This window comes from Microtus pennsylvanicus, chromosome 2 (genome assembly GCF_037038515.1).
Source record: "Microtus pennsylvanicus isolate mMicPen1 chromosome 2, mMicPen1.hap1, whole genome shotgun sequence".
NCBI classification, from domain to species: Eukaryota; Metazoa; Chordata; class Mammalia; order Rodentia; family Cricetidae; genus Microtus; species Microtus pennsylvanicus.
In genome coordinates this window covers 34,664,902-34,679,883 of record NC_134580.1, presented here as the reverse complement: position 1 = coordinate 34,679,883, position 14,982 = coordinate 34,664,902, and positions in this window count along the sequence as shown.

The window sequence follows — 14,982 nt, the reverse complement described above, 5'->3', positions numbered from 1 at the left end:
CAGAGTGAAGACAGTGTGTTCCTAATGCAGATTGAAGACAGTGTGTTCCTAGAGCAAAGTGAAGACAGTGTGTTCCTAACACGGAGTTGCGGTGTATGTGCATGGAGCAGAGTGAAGACAGTGTGTTCCTAGAGCAGAGTGAAGACAGTATATTCCTAAAGCAGAGTGAAGACAGTGTGTTCCTAGAACAGAATGAACAGTGTGTACCTAACCAAAATGAAGACAGTGTGTTCCTAAAGCAGAGTTGCATTGGAGCAAAGTGAAGACAGTTTGTTCCTAGAACAGAGTGAAGACAGTGTGTTCTTAATGCAGAATGAAGACTGAGTGTTCCTAATGCAGAGTGAAGACAGTGTGTTCTTAACGGAGAGTGAAGACAGTGTGTTCTTAATTCAGAGGGAAGACAGTGTGTTCGTAGAGCAGAGTGAAGACAGTGTGTTCCTAGAGCAAAGTGAAGACAGTGTGTTCCAAATGCAGAGTGAAGACAGTGTGTTCCTAGAGCGGAGTGAAGACAGTTTGTTCCTAACGCTGTGTGAAGACAGTGTGTTCCTAGAGCAGAGTGAAGACAGTGTATTCCTAGAGCAGAGTAAAGACAATGTGTTCCAAGAGCAGAGTGAAGACAGTGTGTTCCTAACGCAAAATGAAGACAGTGTGTTCCTAGAGCATAGTGAAGACAGTGTGTTCCTTACGCAGATTTGCGTTTTATATGCATGGAACAGAGTGATGAAAGTGTGTTCCTAGAGCAGAGTGAAGACAGTGTGTTCTTAATGCAGAGTGAAGACACTGTGTTCCTAGAGCAGAGTGAACACAGTGTGTTCCTAGAGCAGAGTGAAGGCAGTGTGTTCCTAATGCAGAGTGAAGACAGTGTGTTCCTAGAGCAGAGTGAAGACAGTGTGTTTCTAACGCGGAGTTGCGGTGTATGTGCATGGATTAGAGTGAAGACAGTGTGTTCCTAGAGCAGAGTGAAGACAGTATATTCCTAACGCAGAGTGAATACAGTGTGTTCCTAGAGCATAATGAACAGTGTGTACCTAACGCAGAATGAAGACAGTGTGTTCTTAAAGCAGAGTTGCGGTGGATGTGCATTGAGCAAAGTGAAGACAGTTTGTTCCTAGAACAGAGTAAAGACAGTGTGTTCTTAATGCAGAATGAAGACTGAGTATTCCTAATGAAGAGTCAACACAGTGTGTTCCTAGAGCAGAGTGAAGACAGTGTGTTCCTAATGCAGAGTGAAGACAGTGTGTTCCTAGAGCAGAGTGAAGACAGCGTGTTCGTAACGCACAGTAGCTGTTTATGTGCATGGAACAGAGAGTGAAGACAGTGTGTTCCTAGAGCAGAGTGAAGACAGTTTGTTCCTAGAGCAGAGTGAAGACACTGTGTTCCTAGAGCACAGTGAAGACAGTGTGTTCCTAACGCAGAGTGAACACCGTGTGTTCCTGATGCAGAGTGAAGACTGTGTTCCTAGAGCAGTGTGAAGACAGTGTGTTCCTAATGCAGAGTGAAGACAGTTTGTACTTAATGCAGAGAGAAGACAGTGTATTCCTAGCGCAGAGTGAAGACAGTGTATTCCTAGAGCAGAGTGAAGACAATGTGTTCCAAGAACAGAGTGAAGACAGTGTGTTCCTAGAGCAGAGTGAAGACAGTGTGTTCCTAATGCAGAATGAAGACAGTGTGTTCCTAGAGCAGAGTGAAGACAATGTGTTCCAAGAACAGAGTGAAGACAGTGTGTTCCTAGAGCAGAGTGAAGACAGTGTGTTCCTAACGCAGAATGAAGACAGTGTGTTCCTAGAGCAGAGTGAAGACAGTGTGTTCCTTACGCAGAGTTGCGGTTTATATGCATGGAACAGAGTGATGAAAGTGTGTTCCTAGACAGAGTGAAGACAGTGTGTTCTTAATGCAGAGTGAAGACACTGTGTTCCTAGAGCAGAGTGAACACAGTGTGTACCTAGAGCAGAGTGAAGACAGTGTGTTCCTAATGCAGAGTGAAGACAGTGTGTTCCTAGAGCAGAGTGAAGACAGTGTGTTCCTAACGCGGAGTTGCGGTGTATGTGCATGGAGCAGAGTGAAGACAGTGTGTTCCTAGAGCAGAGTGAAGATAGTATATTCCTAACGCAGAGTGAAGACAGTGTGTTCCTAGAGCAGAATGAACAGTGTGTACCTAACCAAAATGAAGACAGTGTGTTCCTAAAGCAGAGTTGCGGTGGACGTGCATGGAGCAACGTGAAGACAGTTTGTAACTAGAACAGAGTAAAGACAGTGTGTTCTTAATGCAGAATGAAGACTGAGTGTTCCTAATGCAGAGTGAAGACAGTGTGTTCTTAATGCAGAATGAAGACTGCGTGTTCCTAATGCAGAGTGAAGACAGTGTGTTCCTAACGCAGAGTGAAGACAGTGTTTTCTTAATTCAGAGTGAAGACTGTGTGTTCGTAGAGCAGAGTGAAGACAGTGTGTTCCTAATGCAGAGTGAAGACAGAGTGTTCCTAGAGCAGAGTGAAGACACTGTGTTCCTAGAGCACAGTGAAGACAGTGTGTTCCTAAGGCAGAGTGAACACCGTGTGTTCCTGATGCAGAGTGAAGACTGTGTTCCTACAGCAGTGTGAAGACAGTGTGTTCCTAATGCAGAGTGAAGACTGTGTGTTCCTAGAGCAGAGTGAAGACATTGTGTTCCTAAAGAAGAGTGAAGACAGTGTCTTCTTAATGCAGAGTGAAAACAATGTGTTTCTAACGCAGAGTGAAGACTGTGTGTTCCTAATGCAGAGTGAAGACAGTGTGTACTTAATGCAGAGTGAAGACAGTGTATTCCTAGAACAGAGTGAAGTCAGTTTGTTCCTAACACTGTGTGAAGACAGTGTGTTCCTAGAGCAGAGTGAAGACAGTGTATTCCTAGAGCAGAGTGAAGACAATGTGTTCCAAGAACAGAGTGAAGACAGTGTGTTCCTAGAGCAGAGTGAAGACAGTGTGTTCCTAACGCAGAATGAAGACAGTGTGTTCCTAGAGCAGAGTGAAGACAGTGTGTTCCTTACGCAGAGTTGCGGTTTATATGCATGGAACAGAGTGATGAAAGTGTGTTCCTAGACAGAGTGAAGACAGTGTGTTCTTAATGCAGAGTGAAGACACTGTGTTCCTAGAGCAGAGTGAACACAGTGTGTTCCTAGAGCAGAGTGAAGACAGTGTGTTCCTAATGCAGAGTGAAGACAGTGTGTTCCTAGAGCAAAGTGAAGACAGTGTGTTCCTAACACGGAGTTGCGGTGTATGTGCATGGAGCAGAGTGAAGACAGTGTGTTCCTAGAGCAGAGTGAAGAGAGTATATTCCTAACGCAGAGTGAAGACAGTGTGTTCCTTGAGCAGAATGAACAGTGTGTACCTAACCAAAATGAAGACAGTGTATTCCTAAAGCAGAGTTGCATTGGAGCAAAGTGAAGACAGTTTGTTCCTAGAACAGAGTGAAGACAGTGTGTTCTTAATGCAGAATGAAGACTGAGTGTTCCTAATGCAGAGTGAAGACAGTGTGTTCTTAACGGAGAGTGAAGACAGTGTGTTCTTAATTCAGAGGGAAGACAGTGTGTTCGTAGAGCAGAGTGAAGACAGTGTGTTCCTAGAGCAAAGTGAAGACAGTGTGTTCCTAATGCAGAGTGAAGACAGTGTATTCCTATCGCTGTGTGAAGACAGTGTGTTCCTAGAGCAGAGTGAAGACAGTGTATTCCTAGAGCAGAGTAAAGACAATGTGTTCCAAGATGAGTGAAGACAGTGTGTTCCTAACGCAAAATGAAGACAGTGTGTTCCTAGAGCATATTGAAGACAGTGTGTTCCTTACGCAGATTTGCGTTTTATATGCATGGAACAGAGTGATGAAAGTGTGTTCCTAGAGCAGAGTGAAGAGAGTGTGTTCTTAATGCAGAGTGAAGACACTGTGTTCCTAGAGCAGAGTGAACACAGTGTGTTCCTAGAGCAGAGTGAAGGCAGTGTGTTCCTAATGCAGAGTGAAGACAGTGTGTTCCTAGAGCAGAGTGAAGACAGTGTGTTTCTAACGCGGAGTTGCGGTGTATGTGCATGGAGTAGAGTGAAGACAGTGTGTTCCTAGAGCAGAGTGAAGACAGTATATTCCTAACGCAGAGTGAATACAGTGTGTTCCTAGCGCAGAATGAACAGTGTGTACCTAACGCAGAATGAAGACAGTGTGTTCTTAAAGCAGAGTTGCGGTGGATGTGCATTGAGCAAAGTGAAGACAGTTTGTTCCTAGAACAGAGTAAAGACAGTGTGTTCTTAATGCAGAATGAAGACTGAGTATTCCTAATGCAGAGTCAACACAGTGTGTTCTTAAAGCAGAGTGAAGACAGTGTGTTCTTAATTCAGAGTGAAGACAGTGTGTTCGTAGAGCAGAGTGAAGACAGTGTGTTCCTAGAGCAGAGTGAAGACAGTGTGTTCCTAATGCAGAGTGAAGACAGTGTGTTCCTAGAGCAGAGTGAAGACAGCGTGTTCGTAACGCAGAGTAGCTGTTTATGTGCATGGAACAGAGAGTGAAGACAGTGTGTTCCTAGAGCAGAGTGAAGACAGTTTGTTCCTAGAGCAGAGTGAAGACACTGTGTTCCTAGAGCACAGTGAAGACAGTGTGTTCCTAACGCAGAGTGAACACCATGTGTTCCTGATGCAGAGTGAAGACTGTGTTCCTAGAGCAGTGTGAAGACAGTGTGTTCCTAATGCAGAGTGAAGACAGTTTGTACTTAATGCAGAGAGAAGACAGTGTATTCCTAGAGCAGAGTGAAGACAGTGTATTCCTAGAGCAGAGTGAAGACAATGTGTTCCAAGAACAGAGTGAAGACAGTGTGTTCCTAGAGCAGAGTGAAGACAGTGTGTTCCTAACGCAGAATGAAGACAGTGTGTTCCTAGAGCAGAGTGAAGACAATGTGTTCCAAGAACAGAGTGAAGACAGTGTGTTCCTAGAGCAGAGTGAAGACAGTGTGTTCCTTACGCAGAGTTTCGGTTTATATGCATGGAACAGAGTGATGAAAGTGTGTTCCTAGACAGAGTGAAGACAGTGTGTTCTTAATGCAGAGTGAAGACACTGTGTTCCTAGAGCAGAGTGAACACAGTGTGTACCTAGAGCAGAGTGAAGACAGTGTGTTCCTAATGCAGATTGAAGACAGTGTGTTCCTAGAGCAGAGTGAAGACAGTGTGTTCCTAACGCGGAGTTGCGGTGTATGTGCATGGAGTAGAGTGAAGACAGTGTGTTCCTAGAACAGAGTGAAGATAGTATATTCCTAACGCAGAGTGAAGACAGTGTGTTCCTAGAGCAGAATGAACAGTGTGTACCTAAACAAAATGAAGAGAGTGTGTTCCTAAAGCAGAGTTGCGGTGGATGTGCATGGAGCAAAGTGAAGACAGTTTGTAACTAGAACAGAGTAAAGACAGTGTGTTCTTAATGCAGAATGAAGACTGAGTGTTCCTAATGCAGAGTGAAGACAGTGTGTTCTTAATGCAGGATGAAGACTGCTTGTTCCTAATGCAGAGTGAAGACAGTGTGTTCCTAACGCAGAGTGAAGACAGTGTGTTCTTAATTCAGAGTGAAGACAGTGTGTTCGTAGAGCAGAGTGAAGACAGTGTGTTCCTAATGCAGAGTGAAGACAGTGTGTTCCTAGAGCAGAGTGAAGACAGTGTGTTCCTAAGGCAGAGTAGCTGTGTATGTGCATGGAACAGAGAGTGAAGACAGTGTGTTCCTAGAGCAGAATGAACAGTGTGTACCTAACCAAAATGAAGACAGTGTGTTCCTAAAGCAGGGTTGCGGTGGACGTGCATGGAGCAAAGTGAAGACAGTTTGTAACTAGAACAGAGTAAAGACAGTGTGTTCTTAATGCAGAATGAAGACTGAGTGTTCCTAATGCAGAGTGAAGACAGTGTGTTCTTAATGCAGAATGAAGACTGCGTGTTCCTAATGCAGAGTGAAGACAGTGTGTTCCTAACGCAGAGTGAAGACAGTGTTTTCTTAATTCAGAGTGAAGACTGTGTGTTCGTAGAGCAGAGTGAAGACAGTGTGTTCCTAATGCAGAGTGAAGACAGTGTGTTCCTAGAGCAGAGTGAAGACACTGTGTTCCTAGAGCAGAGTGAAGACAGTGTGTTCCTAATGCAGAGTGAAGACAGTGTGTTCCTAGAGCAGAGTGAAGACAGTGTGTTCCTAAGCAGAGTAGCTGTGTGTGTGCATGGAACAGAGAGTGAAGACAGTGTGTTCCTAGAGCAGAGTGAAGACAGTGTGTTCTTAGAGCAGAGTGAAGACACTGTTTTCCTAGAGCACAGTGAAGACAGTGTGTTCCTAAGGCAGAGTGAACACCGTGTGTTCCTGATGCAGAGTGAAGACTGTGTTCCTAGAGCAGTGTGAAGACAGTGTGTTCCTAATGCAGAGTGAAGACTGTGTGTTCCTAGAGCAGAGTGAAGACATTGTGTTCCTAAAGAAGAGTGAAGACAGTGTCTTCTTAATGCAGAGTGAAAATAATGTGTTTCTAACGCAGAGTGAATACTGTGTGTTCCTAATGCAGAGTGAAGACAGTGTGTACTTAATGCAGAGTGAAGACAGTGTATTCCTAGAGCAGAGTGAAGATGTTTGTTCCTAGAACAGAGTAAAGACAGTGTGTTCTTAATGCAGAATGAAGACTGAGTGTTCCTAATGCAGAGTCAACACAGTGTGTTCCTAACGCAGAGTGAAGACAGTGTGTTCTTAATTCAGAGTGAAGACAGTGTGTTCGTAGAGCAGAGTGAAGACAGTGTGTTCCTAGAGCAGAGTGAAGACAGTGTGTTCCTAATGCAGAGTGAAGACAGTGTGTTCCTAGAACGGAGTGAAGACAGTGTGTTCGTAAGGCAGAGTAGCTGTTTATGTGCATGGAACAGAGAGTGAAGACAGTGTGTTCCTAGAGCAGAGTGAAGACAGTTTGATCCTAGAGCAGAGTGAAGACACTGTGTTCCTAGAGGACAGTGAAGACAGTGTGTTCTTAATGCAGAATGAAGACTGCGTGTTCCTAATGCAGAGTGAAGACAGTGTGTTCCTAACGCAGAGTGAACACCGTGTGTTCCTGATGCAGAGTGAAGACTGTGTTCCTAGAGCAGTGTGAAGACAGTGTGTTCCTAATGCAGAGTGAAGACAGTTTGTACTTAATGCAGAGAGAAGACAGTGTATTCCTAGAGCAGAGTGAAGTCAGTTTGTTCCTAAAGCTGTGTGAAGACAGTGTGTTCCTAGAGCAGAGTGACTACAGTGTATTCCTAGAGCAGAGTGAAGACAATGTGTTCCAAGAACAGAGTGAAGACAGTGTGTTCCTAGAGCAGAGTGAAGACAGTGTGTTCCTAACGCAGAATGAAGACAGTGTGTTCCTAGAGCAGAGTGAAGACAGTGTGTTCCTTACGCAGAGTTGCGGTTTATATGCATGGAACAGAGTGATGAAAGTGTGTTCCTAGACAGAGTGAAGACAGTGTGTTCTTAATGCAGAGTGAAGACACTGTGTTCCTAGAGCAGAGTGAACACAGTGTGTTCCTAGAGCAGAGTGAAGACAGTGTGTTCCTAATGCAGAGTGAAGACAGTGTGTTCCTAGAGCAGAGTGAAGACAGTGTGTTCCTAACGCGGAGTTGCGGTGTATGTGCATGGAGCAGAGTGAAGACAGTGTGTTCCTAGATCAGAGTGAAGATAGTATATTCCTAACGCAGAGTGAAGACAGTGTGTTCCTAGAGCAGAATGAACAGTGTGTACCTAACCAAAATGAAGACAGTGTGTTCCTAAAGCAGAGTTGCGGTGGACGTGCATGGAGCAAAGTGAAGACAGTTTGTAACTAGAACAGAGTAAAGACAGTGTGTTCTTAATGCAGAATGAAGACTGAGTGTTCCTAATGCAGAGTGAAGACAGTGTGTTCTTAATGCAGAATGAAGACTGCGTCTTCCTAATGCAGAGTGAAGACAGTGTGTTTTAACGCAGAGTGAAGACAGTGTTTTCTTAATTCAGAGTGAAGACTGTGTTCCTAGAGCAGTGTGAAGACAGTGTGTTCCTAATGCAGAGTGAAGACAGTGTGTACTTAATGCAGAGTGAAGACAGTGTATTCCTAGAGTAGAGTGAAGACAGTTTGTTCCTAGAACAGAGTAAAGACAGTGTGTTCTTAATGCAGAATGAAGACTGAGTGTTCCTAATGCAGAGTCAACACAGTGTGTTCCTAACGCAGAGTGAAGACAGTGTGTTCTTAATTCAGAGTGAAGACAGTGTGTTCGTAGAGCAGAGTGAAGACAGTGTGTTCCTAGAGCTGAGTGAAGACAGTGTGTTCCTAATGCAGAGTGAAGACAGTGTGTTCCTAGAGCGGAGTGAAGACAGTGTGTTCGTAAGGCAGAGTAGCTGTTTATGTGCATGGAACAGAGAGTGAAGACAGTGTGTTCCTAGAGCAGAGTGAAGACAGTTTGATCTTAGAGCAGAGTGAAGACACTGTGTTCCTAGAGGACAGTGAAGACAGTGTGTTCCTAACGCAGAGTGAACACCGTGTGTTCCTGATGCAGAGTGAAGACTGTGTTCCTAGAGCAGTGTGAAGACAGTGTGTTCCTAATGCAGAGTGAAGACAGTTTGTACTTAATGCAGAGAGAAGACAGTGTATTCCTAGAGCAGAGTGAAGTCAGTTTGTTCCTAAAGCTGTGTGAAGACAGTGTGTTCCTAGAGCAGAGTGAAGACAGTGTATTCCTAGAGCAGAGTGAAGACAATGTGTTCCAAGAACAGAGTGAAGACAGTGTGTTCCTAGAGCAGAGTGAAGACAGTGTGTTCCTACCGCAGAATGAAGACAGTGTGTTCCTAGAGCAGAGTGAAGACAGTGTGTTCTTAATGCAGAGTGAAGACACTGTGTTCCTAGAGCAGAGTGAAGACAGTGTGTTCCTAGAGCAGAGTGAAGGCAGTGTGTTCCTAATGCAGAGTGAAGACAGTGTGTTCCTAGAGCAGACTGAAGACAGTGTGTTCCTAACGTGGAGTTGCGGTGTATGTGCATGGAGCAGAGTGAAGACAGTGTGTTCCTAGAGCAGACTGAAGACAGTATATTCCTAACGCAAAGTGAAGACAGTGTGTTCCTAGAGCAAAATGAACAGTGTGTACCTAACGCAGAATGAAGACAGTGTGTTCTTAAAGCAGAGTTGCGGTGGATGTGCATTGAGCAAAGTGAAGACAGTTTGTTCCTAGAACAGAGTAAAGACAGTGTGTTCTTAATGCAGAATGAAGACTGAGTGTTCCTAATGCAGAGTCAACACAGTGTGTTCCTAACGCAGAGTGAAGACAGTGTGTTCTTAATTCAGAGTGAAGACAGTGTGTTCGTAGAGCAGAGTGAAGACAGTGTCTTCCTAGAGCAGAGTGAAGACAGTGTGTTCCTAATGCAGAGTGAAGACAGTGTGTTCCTAGAGCGGAGTGAAGACAGTGTGTTCGTAACGCAGAGTAGCTGTTTATGTGCATGGAACAGAGAGTGAAGACAGTGTGTTCCTAGAGCAGAGTGAAGACAGTTTGTTCCTAGAGCAGAGTGAAGACACTGTGTTCCTAGAGCACAGTGAAGACAGTGTGTTCCTAATGCAGAGTGAAGACAGTTTGTACTTAATGCAGAGTGAAGACAGTGTATTCCTAGAGCAGAGTGAAGTCAGTTTGTTCCTAAAGCTGTGTGAAACAGTGTGTTCCTAGAGCAGAGTGAAGACAGTGTATTCCTAGAGCAGAATGAAGACAATGTGTTCCAAGAACAGAGTGAAGACAGTGTGTTCCTAGAGCAGAGTGAAGACAGTGTGTTCCTAACGCAGAATGAAGAAAGTGTGTTCCTAGAGCAGAGTGAAGACAGTGTGTTCTTAATGCAGAGTGAAGACACTGTGTTCCTAGAGCAGAGTGAACACAGTGTGTTCCTAGAGCAGAGTGAAGGCAGTGTGTTCCTAATGCAGAGTGAAGACAGTGTGTTCCTAGAGCAGAGTGAAGACAGTGTGTTCCTAACGCGGAGTTGCGGTGTATGTGCATGGAGCAGAATGAAGACAGTGTGTTCCTAGAGCAGAGTGAAGACAGTATATTCCTAACGCAGAGTGAAGACAGTGTGTTCCCAGAGCAAAATGAACAGTGTGTACCTAACGCAGAATGAAGACAGTGTGTTCTTAAAGCAGAGTTGCGGTGGATGTGCATTGAACAAAGTGAAGACAGTTTGTTCCTAGAACAGAGTAAAGACAGTGTGTTCTTAATGCAGAATGAAGACTGAGTGTTCCTAATGCAGAGTCAACACAGTGTGTTCCTAACGCAGAGTGAAGACAGTGTGTTCTTAATTCAGAGTGAAGACAGTGTGTTCGTAGAGCAGAGTGAAGACAGTGTGTTCCTAGAGCAGAGTGAAGACAGTGTGTTCCTAATGCAGAGTGAAGACAGTGTGTTCCTAGAGCGAAGACAGTGTGTTCGTAACGCAGAGTAGCTGTTTATGTGCATGGAACAGAGAGTGAAGACTGTGTGTTCCTAGAGCAGAGTGAAGACAGTTTGTTCCTAGAGCAGAGTGAAGACACTGTGTTCCTAGAGCACAGTGAAGACAGTGTGTTCCTAACGCAGAGTGAACACCGTGTGTTCCTGATGCAGATTGAAGACTGTGTTCCTAGAGCAGTGTGAAGACAGTGTGTTCCTAATGCAGAGTGAAGACAGTTTGTACTTAATGCAGAGTGAAGACAGTGTATTCCTAGAGCAGAGTGAAGTCAGTTTGTTCCTAACGCTGTGTGAAGACAGTGTGTTCCTAGAGCAGAGTGAAGACAGTGTATTCCTAGAGCAGAGTGAAGACAATGTGTTCCAAGAACAGAGTGAAGACAGTGTGTTCCTAGAGCAGAGTGAAGACAGTGTGTTCCTAACCCAGAATGAAGACAGTGTGTTCCTAGAGCAGAGTGAAGACAGTGTGTTCCTTACGCAGAGTTGCGGTTTATATGCATGGAACAGAGTGATAAAAGTGTGTTCCTAGACAGAATGAAGACAGTGTGTTCCTAGAGCAGAGTGAAGACAGTGTGTTCCTAATGCAGAGTGAAGACAGTGTGTTCCTAGAGCAGAGTGAAGACAGTGTGTTCCTAACGCGGAGTTGCGGTGTATGTGCATGGAGCAGAGTGAAGACAGTGTGTTCCTAGAGCAGATTGAAGACAGTATATTCCTAACGCAGAGTGAAGACAGTGTGTTCGTAGAGCAGAATGAACAGTGTGTACCTAACCAAAATGAAGACAGTGTGGTCCTAAAGCAGAGTTGCGGTGGATGTGCATGGAGCAAAGTGAAGACAGTTTGTTCCTAAACAGAGTAAAGACAGTGTGTTCTTAATGCAGAATGAAGACTGAGTGTTCCTAATGCAGAGTGAAGACAGTGTGTTCTTAACGCAGAGTGAAGACAGTGTGTTCTTAATTCAGAGTGAAGACAGTGTGTTCGTAGAGCAGAGTGAAGACAGTGTGTTTCTAGAGCAGAGTGAAGACAGTGTGTTCCTAGAGCAGAGTGAAGACAGTGTGTTCCTAGAGCAGAGTGAAGACACTGTGTTCCTAGAGCAGAGTGAAGACATTGTGTTCCTAAAGAAGAGTGAAGACAGTGTCTTCTTAATGCAGAGTGAAAACAATGTGTTTCTAACGCAGAGTGAAGACTGTGTGTTCCTAATGCAGAGTGAAGACAGTGTGTACTTAATGCAGAGTGAAGACAGTGTATTCCTAGAGCAGAGTGAAGACAGTGTGTTCCTAGAGCAGAGTGAAGACAGTGTTTTCCTAGAGCAGAGGGAAGACAGTGTGTTCCTAGAGCAGAGTGAAGACAGTGTGTTCTTAATGCAGATTGAATACTGTGTGTTCCTAGAGCAGAGTGAAGACAGTGTGTTTCTAACGCAGAGTTGCGGTGTATGTGCATAGAGCAGAGTGAAGACAGTGTGTTCCCAGAGCAGAGTTAAGACAGTGTGTTCCTAATGCAGAGTGAAGACAGTGTGTTCATAACGCAGACTTGCTGTGGATGTGCATGGAGCAAAGTGAAGACAGTTTGTTCCTAGAACAGCGTGAAGACAGTGTGTTCCTAACGCAGAGTGAAAACAGTGTGTTCCTAGAGTAAAGTGAAGACACTGTGATCCTAAAGCACAGTGAAGACAGTGTGTTCCAAACGCAGAGTTGCGGTGTATGTGCATGGAACAGAGTGAAGACAGTGTGTTCTGTATGCAGAATGAAGACAGTATGTTCCTAGAGCAGAGTGAAGACTGTGTGTTCCTAATGCAGAGTGAAGACAGTGTGTTAAGAGCAGAGTGAAGACAGTGTGTATCTAACGCATAGTGAAGACAGTGTGTTCCTAAAGCAGAGTTGCGGTGTATGTGCATGGAGCAGAGTGAAGACAGTGTGTTCCAAGAGCAGAGTGAAGACAGTATATTCCTAACGCAGAGTGAAGACAGTATGTTCCTAGAGCAGAATGAAGATAGTGTGTTCCTCTCGCAGAGTGAAGACAGTGTGTTCCTATAGCAGAGTTGCGGTTGATGTGCATGGAGCAAAGTGAAGACAGTTTTTTCCTAGAACAGAGTGAAGACAGTGTGTTCTTAATGCAGAATGAAGACTGTGTGTTCCCAATGCAGAGTGAAGACATTGTGTTCCTAACGCAGAGTGAAGACAGTGTTTTCTTAATTCAGAGTGAAGACAGTGCGTTTGTAGAGCAGAGTGAAGACAGTGTGTTCCTAGAGCAGAGTGAAGACAGTGTGTTCCTAATGCAGAGTGAGGACAGTGTGTTCTTAGAGCAGAGTGAAAACAGTGTGTTCCTAAAGCAGAGTTGCGGTGTATATGCATGGAGCAGAGTCTAGACAGTGTGTTCCTAGAGGAGAGTGAAGACAGTGTGTTCCTAGAGCATAGTGAATACAGTGTGTTTTTAATGCAGAGTGAAGACAGTGCATTCCTAGAGCAGAGTGAAGACAGTGTGTTCCTAATGCAGAGTGAAGACTGTGTTTCTAGAGCAGAGTGAAGACAGTTTGTTCCTAATGCTGTGTGAAGACAGTGTGTTCCTAGAGCAGAGTGAAGAATGTGTGTTCCTAGAGCAGAGTGAAGACAGTGTGTTCTTAAGTCAGAGTGAAGACTGTGTGTTCCTAACGCGGAGTTGTGGTATATGTGCATGGAGCAGAGTGAAGACAGTGTGTTCCTTAAGCAGAGTTGCGGTGGATGTGCATGGAGTTCTTAATGCAGAAAGAAGACTTAGTGTTCCTAATGCAGAGTGAAGACAGTGTGTTCCTAGAGCAGAGATAAGACACTGTGTTCCTAATGCAGAGTGAGGACAGTGTGTTCCTAGAGCAGAGTGAAGACACTTTGTTCCTAACGCTGTGTGAAGACAGTGTGTTCCTAGAGCAGAGTGAAGACAGTGTATTCCTAGAGCAGAGTGAAGACAATGTGTTCCAAGAGCAGAGTGAAGACAGTGTGTTCCTAGAGCAGAGTGAAGACAATGTGTTCCTAAAGCAGAATGAAGACAGTGTGTTCCTAGAGCAGAGTGAAGACAGTGTGTTCTTAATGCAGAGTGAAGACACTGTGTTCCTAGAGCAGAGTGAACACCGTGTGTTCCTGATGCATAGTGAAGACTGTGTTCCTAGAGCAGTGTGAAGACAGTGTGTTCCTAATGCAGAGTGAAGACAGTGTGTTCCTAGAGCAGAGTGAAGACATTGTGTTCCTAAAGAATAGTGAAGACAGTGTCTTCTTAATGCAGAGTGAAAACAATGTGTTTCTAAAGCAGAGTGAAGACTGTGTGTTCCTAATGCAGAGTGAAGACAGTGTGTACTTAATGCAGAGTGAAGACAGTGTGTTCCTAGAGCATAGTGAAGACAGTATGTCCTAGAACAGAGTGAAGACAGTGTGTTCCTAAAGAAGAGTGAAGACAGTGTGTTTTTAATGCAGAGTGAAGACAGTGTGTTCCTGGAGCAGAGTGAAAACAGTGTGTTCCTAATGCAGAGTGAGGACAGTGTGTTCCTAGAGCAGAGTGAAGACTGTTTGTTCCTAACCCAGAGTTGCGGTGTTTGTCCATGTAGCATAGTAAAGAGTGTGTTCCTTGAGCAGAATGAAGAGTGTGTTCATAACGCAGAGTGAAGACAGTGTGTTCCTAGAGCAGAATGAAGACAGTGTTTTCTTAAGGCAGAGTGAAGACAGTGTGTTCCTAACGCAGAGTGAAGACAGTGTGTTCCTAACGCAGAGTGCGGTGTATGTGCATGGAGCAGAGTGAAGACTCTGTTCCCAACGTAGAGTGAAGACAGTATGATCCTAGAGCAGAATAAAGACAGTGTGTTCCTAAGGCAGAGTGAAGACAGTGTGTTCCTAGAACGGAGTGAAGAGAGTGTTTCTCTAAAGCAGAGTGAATACAGTGTGTTCTTAATGCAGAGTGAAGACAGTGTGTTCATAGAGCAGAGTGAAGACAGTGTGTTGCAAACGCAGAGTTGCGCTGTATGTGCATGGAGCAGAGAAAGACAGTGTGTTCCTAATGCAGAGTGAAGACAGTGTGTTCCTAAAAAGAGTGAATACAGTGTGTTCCTAGAGCAGAATTAAGACAGTGTGTTCTTATGCAGAGTGAAGACAGTATGTTCCTAGAGCAGAGTGAAGACTTTGGTTCCTAATGCAGAGTGATGACAGTGTATTCCTACAGCAGAGTGAAGACAGTGTGTTCCTAGAGCAGAGTGAAGACAGTGTGTTCCTAGAGCAGTGTGAAGAATGTGTTCGTAATGCAGAGTGAAGAGAGTGTGTTCCTAGAGCGGAGTGAAGACAGTGTGTTCCTAACGCAGAGTAGCTGTGTATGTGCATGGAACAGAGAGTGAAGACAGTGTCTTCCTGGAGCAGAGTGAAAACAGTGTGTTCCTAATGCAGAGTGAGGACAGTGTGTTCCTAGAGCAGAGTGAAGACTGTTTGTTCCTAACCCAGAGTTGCGGTGTTTGTGCATGTAGCATAGTAAAGAGTGTGTTCCTTGAGCAGAATGAAGAGTGTGTTCATAACGCAGAGTGAAGACAGTGTGTTCCTAGAGCAGAATGAAGACAGTGT